The sequence below is a fragment of the Macaca mulatta genome, chromosome 3 (assembly GCF_049350105.2).
Source record: "Macaca mulatta isolate MMU2019108-1 chromosome 3, T2T-MMU8v2.0, whole genome shotgun sequence".
In the NCBI taxonomy this organism is placed as follows: domain Eukaryota; kingdom Metazoa; phylum Chordata; class Mammalia; order Primates; family Cercopithecidae; genus Macaca; species Macaca mulatta.
Genome location: NC_133408.1, coordinates 57,813,412 through 57,828,751, shown reverse-complemented (window position 1 = coordinate 57,828,751; position 15,340 = coordinate 57,813,412).

Below are 15,340 nucleotides of genomic sequence, written 5' to 3'. Positions count from 1 at the left end.
ATAAATAAATAAAAAATAAAAATAAAAAAAATAAGAAAATTCAATTCATTCAAAAGAAGCTAGAAACAGAGGAAAAAGTGACCAAGGAACAGATGGAACAAATAGAAAACAAATACTAGCATGATAGGCTTAGACCTAATTATATCATAACTACACTAAACAGAAATGGTCTAAACACTCTAATAAAAAGGCAAAGAATTTCAGTTTGGATAAAAAAGCAAGAACCCTTTACATATCGCCTATGAGAATCACACTTTAAATATACAAATCTAAATAGATCAGAAGCAAATGATGTTAACACTACTGAAAATGAAGTTGGATGGCTCTATTAATATCAAACTAAGTAGATTTCAGAATCAAGAATATTTCCAGAGATTAAAAAAGTCCATTTCACAATAATCAAGATATTGATTAATCAATAATTCTAAATGTTTATGTTCCTAATAACAGAGCTTTGAAATACCTGAAAGCAGAAACTGATGTAACTGCAAGGAGAAATACACAGATTCACAATTATAATTGAATATTTTAATACCTCTATGTCAATATTTGAGAAAACAAGTAGACAGAAAATCTAAGATAATAAAGATGTGAAAAACACTATCAACCAAGTTGATCTAAATGATATTTATAGAACATACAAGTCTCAAATGTCAAAGTATACAAATAATAAAAAAGTCCTATGACCAAAATGAAATTAAATTAGACATCAAGTTAAATTCTAAATCAATAACAGGAAGGCTTCCTGAAAATTCCCAAATACGTGGAAATCAAATAACACACTTTTAAAAAACCCACGGGTTAAAGAAGAAATCAAAATTGAAATTAGAAAGCACTTAGAATTGAATGAAAATCAAAATACAACACATCAGAATGTGTTGCATGCCATGAAAGCAGTATTTAGAGAAACACTAACAGCACTAATAAGTATATTAGAGAAGAAAGTTCTTAAATTACCTAAGCTTCCACCTTGAGATACTAGAAAATGAAGAGCAAGATAAACCCAAAATGAGTTTTTAAAAATAGGAATAATAAGATCAGAATGAAAAATCAGCAAAATAGAAAACAGAAAAACAATACAGAGTATCAATAAAATCAAAAGTTTGTTCTTTAATAAGATTGGTGAAGTCACCTGGGCACGGTGGTTCACACTTGCAATCCCAGCACTTTGGGAGGCCTAGGCTGGCAGATTGCTTTGAGTTCAGGAGTTCCAGGCCAGCCAGGCCAACATGAAGAAACCCTGTCTCTACTAAAAATACAAAAATTAGGCCGGGCACTGTGGCTTCAGCCTGTAATCCCAGCACTGTGCGAGGCTGACGCAGGCAGATCACTTGAGGTCAGGAGTTTGACACCGGCCTGGACAACATGGCAAAACCCATCTCTACTAAAAAAACAAAAATTAGCTGTGCCTGGTGGCCCACGCCTGTAATTCCAGCTACTCAGGAGGCTGAGGCAGGAGAATCGCTTGAACCCGGGAAGTGAACTGAGATCACACCACTGTACTCCAGGCCAGGCAACAGAGTGAGACTCTCAAAAAACAACAAAAAAAAAGATAAGTAAAATTGATAGACATCTAGCCAGATTTATCAGGACACACATTACCAATATCAGGAATGACAGAGGTGACATCATTAGAGATTCCATATACAGTAAGTGAATTATAAAAAATATGATGAACAATTTTTCTTGGCCAATGAATTTGACAATGTAAATGAAACAGGCAAATTCTTTGGAAGACGTAAGCTATCAAAGTTCACTTAAAAAGAAATCAATAATCTGAAAAGCCCTATGTCTAGTGAAGAAATTCAATTTGTAGTTTAAAACATTCACAGAAAGAAAATTCCAGAATTTTCTGAATTCTACTGATTCAGATGATGAATTCTGAATTCTACTGAATTCCGAATTAATGAAGACAAAATACCAATACCACACAAACTCTCCTAGAAAATGGAAAGGGAGACAATATTTCCCCACTCATTAACACCAAAACAAGACAAAGACATGATAAGAAAAAGAACAAAAAAGCAATAGTCCAATATCCCGCATAGATATAGATGCAAAAATTCTAAACAAATCTTCAGGAAATCAAATCTAACAATATATATGTATAAAGAAGGTGAAACATTAAAAACATTTATCCCAAGAATGAAAGGTTAGTTTAATATTTGAAAATCAGTCAATGTAATCCACGCTCAATAGACACAGTAAAACATTTATCAAAATCCATCATCGATTCCTGACAAGTACTCTCAGAAAATTAGGAATAGAAGGTAATGTTCTCAGTCTGATAAAGAACATCTGTTTCCCCTTAAGGAACACTCTCACCATTCTATTTAATATTGCACTGGAGATTCTCAGCCGGTACCAAAAAGTAAGAGCAAGAAATGAAAGGCATCCATACTGGAAGGAAAAACATAAAATTGGAAAATTAATGCTGCCTGATTTCAAGAATTACTATAAAGCTACAGCAGTTAAGCTAAGGTATTATTGGCATAAAAGTAGACAAAAGTGTCAACGGAATGGAATAGAAAGTTCAGAAATATACCCACACTTACATGGGCAATTAATTTTCAACAAAGATACAGAATCAATTGAGTGGAGAGAGGCTAGTCTATTCAATAAACTGTGCTGGAGGCTGGGCTCAGTGGCTCATGCCTGTTATTCCAGCACTTTGGGAAGCCAAGGTGGGTGAATCACCTGAGGTCGGGAGTTCCGGACCAGCCTGGCCAACATGACGAAACTCTGTCTCTACAAAAATACAAAAATTAACTGGGCATGGTGGCGTGTGCCTGTAGTCCTAGCTACTTGGGAGGCTGAGGTAGGAGAATTGCTTGAACTGGGAGATGGAGGTTGTAGTGAGCCAAGATCACGCCACTGCACTCCAGCCTGGGTGACAGAGCGAGACTCCATGTAAAAAAAAAAAAAAAAAAAAAAAATTGTACTATAACAATTGAATATCCATATGTAAAACCTAAAACTATAACGTATCTAGAAGAAAACGTAAAAGAAAACCTTTGTGACCTTATGTTAAGCAAAATTTCTTAAAAACAAAAAATGTGATTAAAAAAACTACAAATAGGCTGGGGGCGGTGGCTAACACAGTGAAACCCCGTCTCTACTAAAAATACAAAAAATTAGCCGGGTGTGGTGGCAGGTGCCTGTAGTCCCAGTTACTCGGGAGGCTGAGGCAGGAGAATGGCGTGAACCCGGGAGGCAGAGCTTGCAGTGAGCCGAGATGGCGCCACTGCATTCCAGCCTGGCCTACAGAGCCAGACTCTGTCTCAAAAATAAAAAACAAAGAAACAAACAAACAAAAAACTATAAATAGACAAATTAGAGTTCAACAAAATAAAAAAATTCATCTGTCTATAGGATACTGTTAAGGGAATGAAAAGACAAGGCATAGGAATATATTTGTGGGAAATAACTTGTAAATCATATTAAAGAAGTCTTGAATCCAGAATATATAAAGAACTTTCCAAACTTGATAATAAGAAAACAAACAACCCATTAAAATAGATAAAATATATGTACACACACTTCAACCAAGAAGTGGTTCATGGGCCTGGTGAGGTGTCTCATGCCTGTAATCCCAGCATTTTGGGAGGCTGAGGTGGGTGAATTGTGAGGTCGGGAGATTGAGACCAGCCTGGCTAACACGGTGAAACCCCATCTCTACTAAAAATACAAAAAATAGCTGGGGGTGGTGGTGCGTGCCTGTAGTCCCAGCTACTTGGGAGGCTGAGGCAGGAGAATCACTTGAACCCGGGAGACAGAGATTGCAATGAGCTGAGATCTTGCCAATGCACTCCAGCCTTGGCGACAGAGCAAGACTTCGTCTCAAAAAAAAAAAAAAAAAAAAAAAAGAAGTGATTCATATGCATGGCAAATAAACCTGTGAAGAAACAATCAATACATTAGTTTTTAGGGACATGCAAATTAAAACTATAATATACGCCCTATAATTTATTATTTTAATTACATTGTTTGCAAATGTTGACTTTATTTTGGGTACCCGGTTATTTATGATACACTCACAGTTCATTTCTGCATATACAGGGTGTCAGGACATGGAGGCAGCAGGGGAAGCAATAATTTACAGACTGACACCCCTAACTAGGCCCTGAGATCTCAGGGGCCTTCTCTGGGCTTCCTATCCTTGTTGGGATGAATATTCCAGGAAGACTGGGATGTTTGTGGCATGTCCTGGTCACCCAGGCTGGATTACAATGGTGTGATCATAGCTTACTGCAGCCTCGACCTCCTGGGGTCAAAGAATCCTCCTGTTTCAGTCTCCCAAGTAGCTGGGACTACAGGAACATGCCACCACACCCATCTAATTAAGAAAAAAAAAAAAAAAATATATATATATATGTCTTGCTACATTGCCCACTTGTCCTGAACTTCTAGCCTCAAGCAATCCTCCCTACTCAGCCTCCCAAAGTATTGGAATTACAGGCAGGAGCTAATGGCCCTGGCGTCATCACCCATTTTCATTCATTCATTTATTACATGCTTATTCTGATCCAGGCAATGTGCTAGGCTCTGAAGATATGAAGATGAATACCACATGGTCCCTGTCTTAATGCATCTTAGTCAATAATGGGTAAGGTAGGGATGTCAGAAAAGCATGATATGAATGCAACTGAAACAAAGGAGATTAGATAGAGGAGATTTTGGAGAATAAAGGCAAGTATTCCTGGGAGAAACCAGTGGACACAAAGGTGACTCTTGGCAAGGCAATGAAAAGAGAAGGAGAGGCTGAGGCAGGAGGAGTCCTTGAGGCTAGGAGTTCGAGACCAGCCTAGGGAACACAGTGAGACCTCGTCTCTGCAAAATAAAATGAAAAAATTATCCAGGCATGGTGGCACGTGCCTGTAGACTTAGCACTTTGGGAAGCCAAAGTGGGAGTATTGCTTGAAGCCAGGAGTTCAAGACCAGCCTGGGCAAGAAAGCAAGACCCAGTTTCTACAACAACAACAACAAAAAGTTAGCTGAATGTGATGTTCCTCTTCTGTAGCCCCAGCTACTCAGGAGGCTGAGGTAGGAGAACTGCTTGAGCCCCGGAGTTCAAGGCTGTAGTGAGCTATGATCCTGCCACTGCACTCCAGCCTGAGTGACAGAGTCTCAAAAACAAGAACAAAAAAACAACAGAAATTTAAAAAGGGGTAAGGAGAAGGTGGCAGCCCCGAGCAATATCAGAACTCCTTTAACTCTGCTGTGTACTGGGGGCCTCACATGCCTCCTCTCTGTCCCTCACCTTCAACTCATTCTTTGCTCCCCTAATACAATTCTACTCATCAGATCTCAGCTCAATAGCTCCTTTCTCTTTCATGTTCTCAGGACATGCATCCTTCCTCCCTCCCTCCCTCCCTCCCTCCCTCGATCCCTCCCTCCCTCCCTCCCTCCCTTCCTCCCGTCCTTCCTTCCTTCCTTCCTTCCTTCCTTCCTTCCTTCCTTCCTTCCTTCCTTCCTTCCTTCCTTCCTTCCTTCCTTTCTTCCTTCCTTTCTTGTTGAGACAGAGTCTTGCTCTGTCACTCAGACTGGAGTGAAGTGGCACCATCTCAGCTCACTGCAACCTCCGCCACCTGGGTTCATGCAATTCTCCTGCCTCAACCTCCTAAGTAGCTGGAATTACAGGTGTGCACCACCACACCCAGCTAATTTTTGTACTTTTGGTAGACACAGTGTTTCGCCATGTGGGCCAGGCTGGTCCGAAACTCCTGACCTCAAATGATCCGCCCGCTTGGCCTCCCAAAGTGCTGGGATTACAGGTGTGAGCCACTGCGATGCATATTTTCTTTATAGCATTTTCTCTAACACTGGTTTCACATTTATGCATGTGTTTCCTCAGTTGCTTTTTCCCTGCAATAGAACACAATCTCCAGCAGGGGACTCTGTCCCTGTCTGATTTGTTAACCTCTGCCCCCTCCAGCACCTTGTACAGTGCCTGGCACATGGTAGGCATGGTAGGTGTTCAGTATCATTGTGTGGAATGCATGAATGAATGCACAGTTTGAACAGAAGCTGGAAAAGCACCCCTGAATGTATAGGATGATAGCATTTGAAGGCTGATGGGGTTAGTTGTGCAAAGGCCCCAGGATGCTAGCAGGCTTGGGCTGAGATATGATGTGGGCATGTCCAGTAGAATTCCACTATTTTGGAGGCCCTGAGAGGTCTCAGTCAGGAAGTGATTCACATCACCGCACTATGCTCGTAGGCTAGGCTTTGCCAATGGAGGTCACCCCAGAATTCCCAGGGGTTATCAACCATTTACACATTAAATGCTTGTATTAGTCTGTTCTCATGCTGCTAATAAAGACATACCCAAGACTGGGTAATTTATAAAGGAAAGAGGTTTAATGGACTCACAGTTTAGCATGGCTGGGAAGGCCTCACAATCATGGCAGAAAGTAAAGGAAGGCAAAGGAGAAGCAAAGGCACATCTTACATGGCGGCATGTAATCCCAGCACTTTGGGAGGCCGAGGCAGGCAGATCACGAGGTCCGGAGTTTGAGACTGGCTTGGCCAACATGATGAATCCCTGTCTCTACTAAAAATGCAAAAATTCACTGGGTGTGGTGGTGCATGCCTGTAATCCCAGCTACTTGGGAGGCTGAGGCAGGAGAATTACTTGAACCTGGGAGGCAGAGGTTGCAGTGAGGTGAGATTGCGCCACTACACTCCAGCCTGGGTGACAGGGTGAGACTCAGTCTCAAAAAAAAAAAAAAAGAGAGAGAGAGAGAGAGAGAGTGCAGGGGAACTCCCTTTTATAAAACCATCAGATCTCGTGAGACTTATTCACTAACAGGAGAACAGCACAAGAAAGACCCACCCCTATGATTCAATTACCTCCCATCGGGTTCCTCCCATGACACATGGCAATTATGGGAGCTACAATTAAAGATGAGGTTTGGGCAATGCTCTTCTAAAACATCCCTAATATTTCTTCATTGGAGCCAAACTTGTCTAAATTTTCAGATGATCTTGAGCAATTTGTGCAAAAGGCATATGCCACAAAATTCATTTTCTCAGGGGGCTCATGAAAATCTGCACAGAGCAGTGTGAAAAGTAAATCACTCTAGGGTAGAGGAACAAATAAAGGTATGCATCAGAAAGATCTGTGTTGCAGTTCTGCCTCGGCCACTTTCTGGCTGTGTGATTTTTGGAAAGCAACTTCATTTCTCTGAATGTCTCTTCTTTCTTTCTTTCTTTCTTTCTTTCTTTCTTTCTTTCTTTCTTTCTTTCTTTCTTTCTTTCTTTCTTTCTTTCTTTCTCTCTCTTTCTCTCTTTCTCTTTCTTTCTTCTTTCTCCTTCCTTCCTTCCTTCCTTCCTTCCTTCCTTCCTCCCTCCCTCCCTCCCTCCCTCCCTCCCTCCCTCCCTCCTTTCTTTCTTTCTTTCTTTCTTTCTTTCTTTCTTTCTTTCTTTCTTTCTTTCTTTCTTTCTTTCTTTCTTTCTTTCTTTCTTTCTTTCTCTTTCTTTCTTTCCTTCTTTCTTTCTTTCTTTCTTTCTTTCTTTCTCTCTTTCTCTCTTTCTCTTTCTTTCTTCTTTCTCCTTCCTTCCTTCCTTCCTCCCTCCCTCCCTCCCTCCCTCCCTCCCTCCCTCCTTTCTTTCTTTCTTTCTTTCTTTCTTTCTTTCTTTCTTTCTTTCTTTCTTTCTTTCTTTCTTTCTCTTTCTTTCTTTCCTTCTTTCTTTCTTTCTTTCTCTCTTTCTCTCTTTCTCTTTCTTTCTTCTTTCTCCTTCCTTCCTTCCTTCCTTCCTCCCTCCCTCCCTCCCTCCCTCCCTTCTTTCTTTCTTTCTTTCTTTCTTTCTTTCTTTCTTTCTTTCTTTCTTTCTTTCTTTCTTTCCTTCCTTCCTTCCTTCCTTCCTTCCTTCCTTCCTTCCTTCCTTCCTTCCTTCCTTCCTTCCTTCTTTCTTTCTTTCTTTCTTTCTTTCTTTCTTTCTTTCTTTCTTTCTAGACAGAGTCTCACTCTGTCGTCTAGGCTGGAGTACAGTGACACGATCTCAGCTCACTGCAACCTCAACCTCCCAGGTTCAAGTGATTCTCCTGCCTCAGTCTCCTGAATAGCTGGGACTACAGGCGTGTGCCACCACTCCTGGCTAATTTTTTTTATTTTTAGTACAGACGGAGTTTCACAGTGTTAGCCAGGATGGTCTCAATCTCCTGACCTTGTGATCTGCCCGCCTCGGCCTCCCAAAGTGCTGGGATTACAGGCTTGAGCCACAGCCCCCGGTCACTTCACTTTCTTTATATGGAAAATGGGATAATGTTATCTTTGTCCAGTCTTTGCTGAAAGATTTCCACTGGATAAGACCCATACATGATTCAGGACAAAGCCCAGTGCATGTTAAGAACCCAGTCATTGGGAAGAATGCCATAATTGCTATGTTAGATACTGTCTTGGGAGGGTTTGATTCCCCAGGCTTAGGGGAGACAAAGTACTGCCTGGGGCGTGTCATGAAGTAAGTACAGAAGTAATCCAGATGAACAATTGTGGGGAGGGTGTTTCAGGTTCAGGGGGATAATGAAGCCTGGGCAAAGTCAATGATGGAGGAGGCCAGTGTGTTTAGAGACTGCACAGACCCACGTGCTGGGCACATGTGCGGAAGTGGCAAGAGGCAGGAGAAGGTCTCAACTCATACAGGGCTTTGTATGTCCCACCCAAGAGTTGGATTTTGTCGTTTTAGGGAGCAAAGAAGGGTCCCTGCCAGGGTTTTTTTTTTGTTGTTTTTTTTTTGTTTTTTTGTTTTTGAGACAGGGTCTCGCTCTGTCACCCAGACTGGAGTACAGTGGTGCAGTCACGGCTCACTGCATCCTCAACCTTCCCAGCTCAAGCGATCCTCTGGCCTCAGCGTCCTGAGTAGCTGGAATCACAGGGATTACCATCATACCTGGTTAATTTTTGTATTTCGTGTTGAGACAGGCCTTGACTATGTTGCCCAGGCTGGTCTTAGACTCTTGGGTTCAAGCAATCCTCCCACCTCAGCCTCCCAAAGTGCTGGGATGACAGGTGTGAGCCTCTGCACCTGTTCTCTGCAGGATTTTAAACCCTGCATGCAGGTCCATCTCTTAGCGACATTTCCCTGAGAGCTTGGTTTCACTACCCCTCCGAGGAGTGAATACAAAGTAAGAAATAAGACAGAGAAAGAACAATGTCTTCTTTCAATGCCACACTGGAGCATTGCTTAATAAGGTCCCCTGGATTATTTAAATATAGAGGAGTGTTCCTTTGTTTAACTCACTATTGATTAAAAGCCTAGCCATTGTGGAGTTACATGTTAACTTGATGGATGTTTTCCTGCTGGAAATGCAATTGATTTCTGTCTGATAGAAGTGATACTTCCAAATGTTATGATCTTATTGGCCTGTAAGGACACTAACTAGTTTTGTATCCAACCTAGCAACTTTGTTTTAACAAAAACCTATAAATACTCAGTTCCTCAAATGCTTTTTGAATCAACTTTACTTACGCACCTTTTTTTTTTTTTTTTTTTTTTGAGACGGAGTCTTGCTTTGTTGCCCAGGCTGGAGGGCAGTGGTGTGATCTCGGCTCACTGCAAACTCTGCCTTCTGGGTTCAAGTGATTCTCCCAGCCTCCCGAGTAGCTGGGATTACAGGTGCCTGCCACCATGCCTGGCTAATTTTTTGTATTTTTAGTAGAGATGGGGTTTCACCATGTTGGCCAGGCTGGTCTCGAATTCCTGATCTCAGGTGATTCGCCCGCTTTGGCCTCCCAAAGTGCTGGGGTTACAGGTGTGAGCCACTGTGCTCAGCCCTCAAATGGTTTTTGAACCAGCTTTACTTACTCACTTTTGAAACTGCTTTACCCAACTCTCTTAATTATTTCATTACTAAGTTAAATAAATCTTTGGCATGTGTTCATTTTACATTTACATGAGAACCATGTTATTAACTTTCTGAAAATTATACTTCGATGGTGCTATCAGCCAAAAATCTCTGTTGAAGAGCGAGTTATGAAACTGGAAAGACTGGAGTGATTTTTTTCATTTCAGTCTCAGGCTTGGGAAGCAAAGCTGGGAGAGGATGAGGGGAACCTGAGATGGAAAGATTGTCATGAGGATTAAAGGGAGTATCACAGCTCAGATGGGCACCCTGAGACCTCGGCAGCTTTGGTTGAGGGTGAAGAGTAGCAAGAACAGGCTGGGCCGGGCGCGGTGGCTCATGTTTATAATCCCAGCACTTTGGGAGGCTGAAGTGGGTGGATTGCTTGAATCCAGGAGTTCGAGACCAGCCTGGGCAACATAGTGAGATCCCTGTCTCTTAAAAAAAACCAGAAAGAACAGGTTGCACAGCCTCAAAAACAGGGGAACTGACCCAACTAAGCACAGGCACGTGGTGTTTGGTTGGGGCCAGCGTGGACACTGGCCCAGTAGATGGTACAGGAAGGAGGGCTTCTCTGCAGCAGGTCATTTCAAGATTAGACTAGCGGCAGAAGCATATCTGCCTCCCGCCCCTTGCCCTATACTTCTAGATGTAAATCCGTTGAAGGAAGAACTTAAGCCAATTCCTGGCCAATGTCCAAGGGATAAAGTGAGCAGGCTCTGTCCCTTGTGGGAGGGATAGCAAGGTGTTTGGGCTGAGTGACATACCTTTCTTTTTTCTTTTTTGATGGAGTCTCTCCCTCTATTGCTCGGGCTAGAGAGTAGTGGTGCGATCTAGGCTCACTGCAACCTCTGCCTCCTGGATTCAAGCAATTCTCCTGCCTCAGCCTCTCGAGTAGCTGAGACTACAGGTATCCGCCACCATGCCCGGCTAATTTTGTAGTTTTAGTAGAGACAGGGGTTCGCCATGTTGGTCAGACTGGTCTCGAACTCCTGACCTCAGGAGATCCTCCCACCTTGGTGTCTCAAAGTGCTGGGATTACAGGTGTGAGCCACTGGGCCAGGCCTCGAGATAAACCTTTCATTGTAGAACTGGAAACACAGCAAAAGCTCCACCTTTCAGATCTGGCCAATGAGTGGGGGCAGGTGAGAATGAGAAGTGTTGGGACGTGTTGGGAACATGTTGGGGTCACGGGGCTCGATCCCAGGCATGGCAGATATTGTGCCGGGGGCGACTAAGGTGTGTCTACATTGTCTCTGACCATGATTTCATCCACTTGCTCAACAAGGATGTATTGCCTTGCAAATGCCAGGCTCAAGAACGGAGATGCTGCGGATGGGAAGGTTTTAGTGACTATGGCTGACAAAGTGGCACTCTCCCTTTTGAATATCCATGTTCTTGCCTTCACTGTGGTGGATTTGGAAGCAGAGGAGCAGCATTCTGTTCACCAGGCCTTCATAGGACCTCACTGGCTGGGCACAGTGTCTCACATCTATAATCCCAGCACTTTGGGAGGCCGAGGTGGGAGGATTTCTTGAGACTAGGGGTTTGAGACTAGCCTGGGCAACATAGCAAGATCCCATCTCTACAAAACAAAAAAATATTAGCCAGTGTCATGGTGGTTGCCTATAGTTCCAGATACTTGGGAGACTAAGGCAGGAGGATTGCTTGACCCAGGAGTTCAAGGCTGCAGTGAGCCAAGATCATGCCACTACACCCCAGCCTGGGCCACAGAGCAAGATTCTGCCTCAAAAAAAAAAAAAAAAAAAAGTAGGACCCCATTGTGATGCCCCACGTGGTGGACGACTGTCTTGCTTGTTAACACTTAGCTCCTCTGATCACCTAACCTATGTCGGGAGAATTTCCCGTTTGATGGGCCAGCTCCTCCCCAGAATAAAGCTCAGAAATAAGCTCTCCCCATCACCCTTGCAGCTGAAGGCAGGCATGTGATCGAGGCTCTGCCCAGTCCCATGGACCTGCATATATTTCAGTTTGGAAGCAAGTGACCCACAGAGGCAAGAACCCCATGGACACCACTTTGATGAGGGTGGTGCAGAGACAACCTGCCTCCAGCACCAGCACAGAGCAGCCTGTGCCCAGAGACAGAGACAGTGTGTTCCCCCAGGGGAGGTGCATGGCTGAGGACCCACTGACGCTGTGTAGCCTCTCTTTAGCACCTGGTTCAGGCCATTCACCAGGCAGGACCAATGGGTTTCAGGCCCTTCACGTGTCTTCTCCCCAAAGGAGATCCCAGTGAAATACACCTGTCTCAAACTAGGGGTATCCTTAAGCATCTAGAAATGCCTCATGAAAAGGAATTCTGGCGGCCAGTTAGGAAACCCTATAAGCTCCAACTTGACTGTTCCTTTAACAGAAATGCCGGATGATTGATTATGTTGAGACCAGCCTGGGCAAGATAGCAAGACCCCATCTCTGCAAATAATAAAAATATTAGCCAGTGTGGTGGTGCTTGCCTGTAATTCTAGCTACTTGGGAGGCTGAGGCGGGAGGATTGCTTAACCCAGAAGTTTAAGGCTGCAGTGAGCCAAGATCACGCCACTACACTCCAGCATGGGCCACAGAGCAAGGCTCTGCCTCAAAAAAATTAATTAATTAAAAAAATAAAACAAAACCAAACAAAAAAAAGGATCTCATTATAATGCCGCATGTGGTGGACAACTGTCTTGCTTGTTAACACTTAGCTTCTCTGGCCACCTAATCTATGTTGGGAGAATTTCCCCCTTCTATCAGGGAGAAGACAGTGACTGGCTGTCACTGAAATATACTAATTCCTGATATGGGTTTGCTTCCCCTGCTCACGTGTTCTGCCAACAACACTATTTGTGGACTTGGAGAAAGCTTTGTTGGTCTTTATGGTATCCCACATAACAGATGACACATTTTATTATTTTATTTTATTGTTTAATTTTAATTTTATATTTTACCAAGGAACTCATTTTACTGCAAAGAAAGTAAGGACATAGAAAAGACAAATTGTCTCTTCAACTGCCTGGCTTAGGTCTGCATATGCCTGTGACTGATGAAAAACAAGAAATCTATCCCCGTTTCACACATTTCTAGGGGAGCTATACTTCTGATCTTGGAGTAGTCAGGATAATCACACATTTCCATGATCATCTCACCGTGCCATTTTATGCTATTTGTTGGCCAGATGTACGTTACTGGGATACATCCAGGCTTTAACATTTTTTTTAGAGTCGGGGGTCTTGCTATCTTGCCCAGGCTGGTGTTGAACCCCTGGACTCACGTGATCCTCCTGCCTCAGCATCTTGAGTAGCTGGGATTACAGGTATGAGCCACCACACCTGACTTCATCTGGGCTCTATGCACATTATTGCACATGTGTAATTCTCACAATAACCCATTTTGCAAATGACAAAGCTGAGGGGTTAGAGAGGATAAGTTGCCCAAGACGATATAGTTGGTAGGCTTCAGAGTCGCCTACCGTGTTCAGAGCATTGTACATGGCTGGTGGGAATGTAAAATGGTTCAGTCACATGTCTGGTGTCTCACACGTGCCTATGTTCTTTTCACTGTGTTATGCCCCCGCCTTTTGTGGGAAACTGAAGGGAGTAATGCTATACTGGCGCTGCAGGCTCTATACTGCCCCATCTCCCCTTCTATGTTGACTTTAGAATCAGGACGTGAAGCCACAATTTCAAGGGACAGCTGAAATTTAGGAGGCTGCTTATGTGGCATCCAGTTAGGAAAAGGAGAACTGACTCAAGTCACCTAAGAGTGAGGAAAATGATTTCACAATTTACTATAAAGCTATACTAATCGAAACAGTGTGGTATTGGCATAGGATGGATAGTTTTATCAATGGGATAGAATTGAGCGTTCAGAAATAAACCGGCTGGGCGCGGTGGCTCACGCCTGTAATTAGCACTTTGGGAGGCTGACATGGGTGGATCATTTGAGATCAGGAGTTCGAGACCATCCTGGCCAACATGGTGAAACTCTGTCTCTACTACAAATACAAAACAATGAGCTGGGTGTGGTGGCGTGTGCCTGTACTCCCAGGTACTTGGGAGGCTGAGGCACGAAAATTGCTTGAACTCAGGAGGTGGAGGTTGCAGTGAGCCGAGATCACACCACTGCACTCCAGCCTGGGTAACAGAGTGAGACCTTGTCTCAAAAATAAAATAATAAAATAAAATAAAATAAAATAAAATAAACCTATATATCTATGGCCAACTGATTTTTGACAAGGGTTCCAAGACCATGAAATAGGGAAAGGACAGTCTTTTTAACAAATGGTGCTGGGACAACTGAATATTCATATAAAAAAGAATGAAGTTATATACCTACCCCGTATTATGTTAAACAAACAAACAAAAAACTCCAAATGGATTTAAGACCTAAGCATAAGAGCTAAACCCCATTAAACCCTTAGAAGAAAACACAGGGGTGAATATTAATGACCAGGGTTTCATGAACCAGTGGGTCCTTAGATATGACACCAAAAGCACATGTAACACAAGAAAAATAGAAACATTCAACTTTATCAAAGTTAAAAACCTTTGGGCGTTGAAGGTCATTGTCAAGGAAGTGAAAAGGCAACCCACAAAATGGGAAAAAAATTGCAAATCATATATCTGATAAGAGTGTAGTATACAGAATATATTTAAAAAAACTCTTACAACTCAACAACAAAAAGACAACTGAATTTAAAAATGGGCAAAGGATTTGAACTGGCATTTCCCCAAAGAAGACGTAACAGTTGTCAACAAGCACATGAACAGATGCTCAATGTCATTAGTCACTAACAAAATGCAAATGAAAACCCCAATGAGATATGACTTCATAGCCACTATGGTGGCTCTTAAAAAAATTTTAAGTGTTGGCAAGAATGTAGAGAAATTGGAACCCATTGTACATTGCTGGTGGAAGTGGAAAATGGTTCAACCACTGTGGAAAACAGTTGGTTGTGCCTCAAAAAGTTGAACACAGGCCAGGCAGGATGGTTCATGCCTGTATTCCCAGCACTTGGGAGGCTGAGGCTGGTGGATCACTTAAGCTCAGGATAGTTTGAGACTAGTCCGGGCAACATAGCAAAACTCCAACTCTACAAAAAATACAAAAATTAACCGGGAGTGTTGGCACATGCCTGTAGTTCCGCCTACTCAGGAGGCTGATGTGGGAGGATTGCTTGAGCCCAGGAGGTGGAGGATGCAGTGAGCTGAGATCATACCACCGCACTCCAGCCTGTGTGACAGAGTGAGACCCCGTCTCAAAAAAAAAAAAAAAAAAAAAAAAAAAAGTTGAACATAGAATTAGCATATGATCTAGCAATTCCCCTCTTAGGAATACATCACAGAGAACTGAAAACAAGTACTCAAATAAATACATGTACAGAAACATTCGTAGCAGTACTGTTCACAATGGCTAAAAGGTAGACGTAACTCAAATGTCCATCAATGGAAGAATGGATAAACAAATTGTAATATTTACATGCAATGGACTATTATGGGA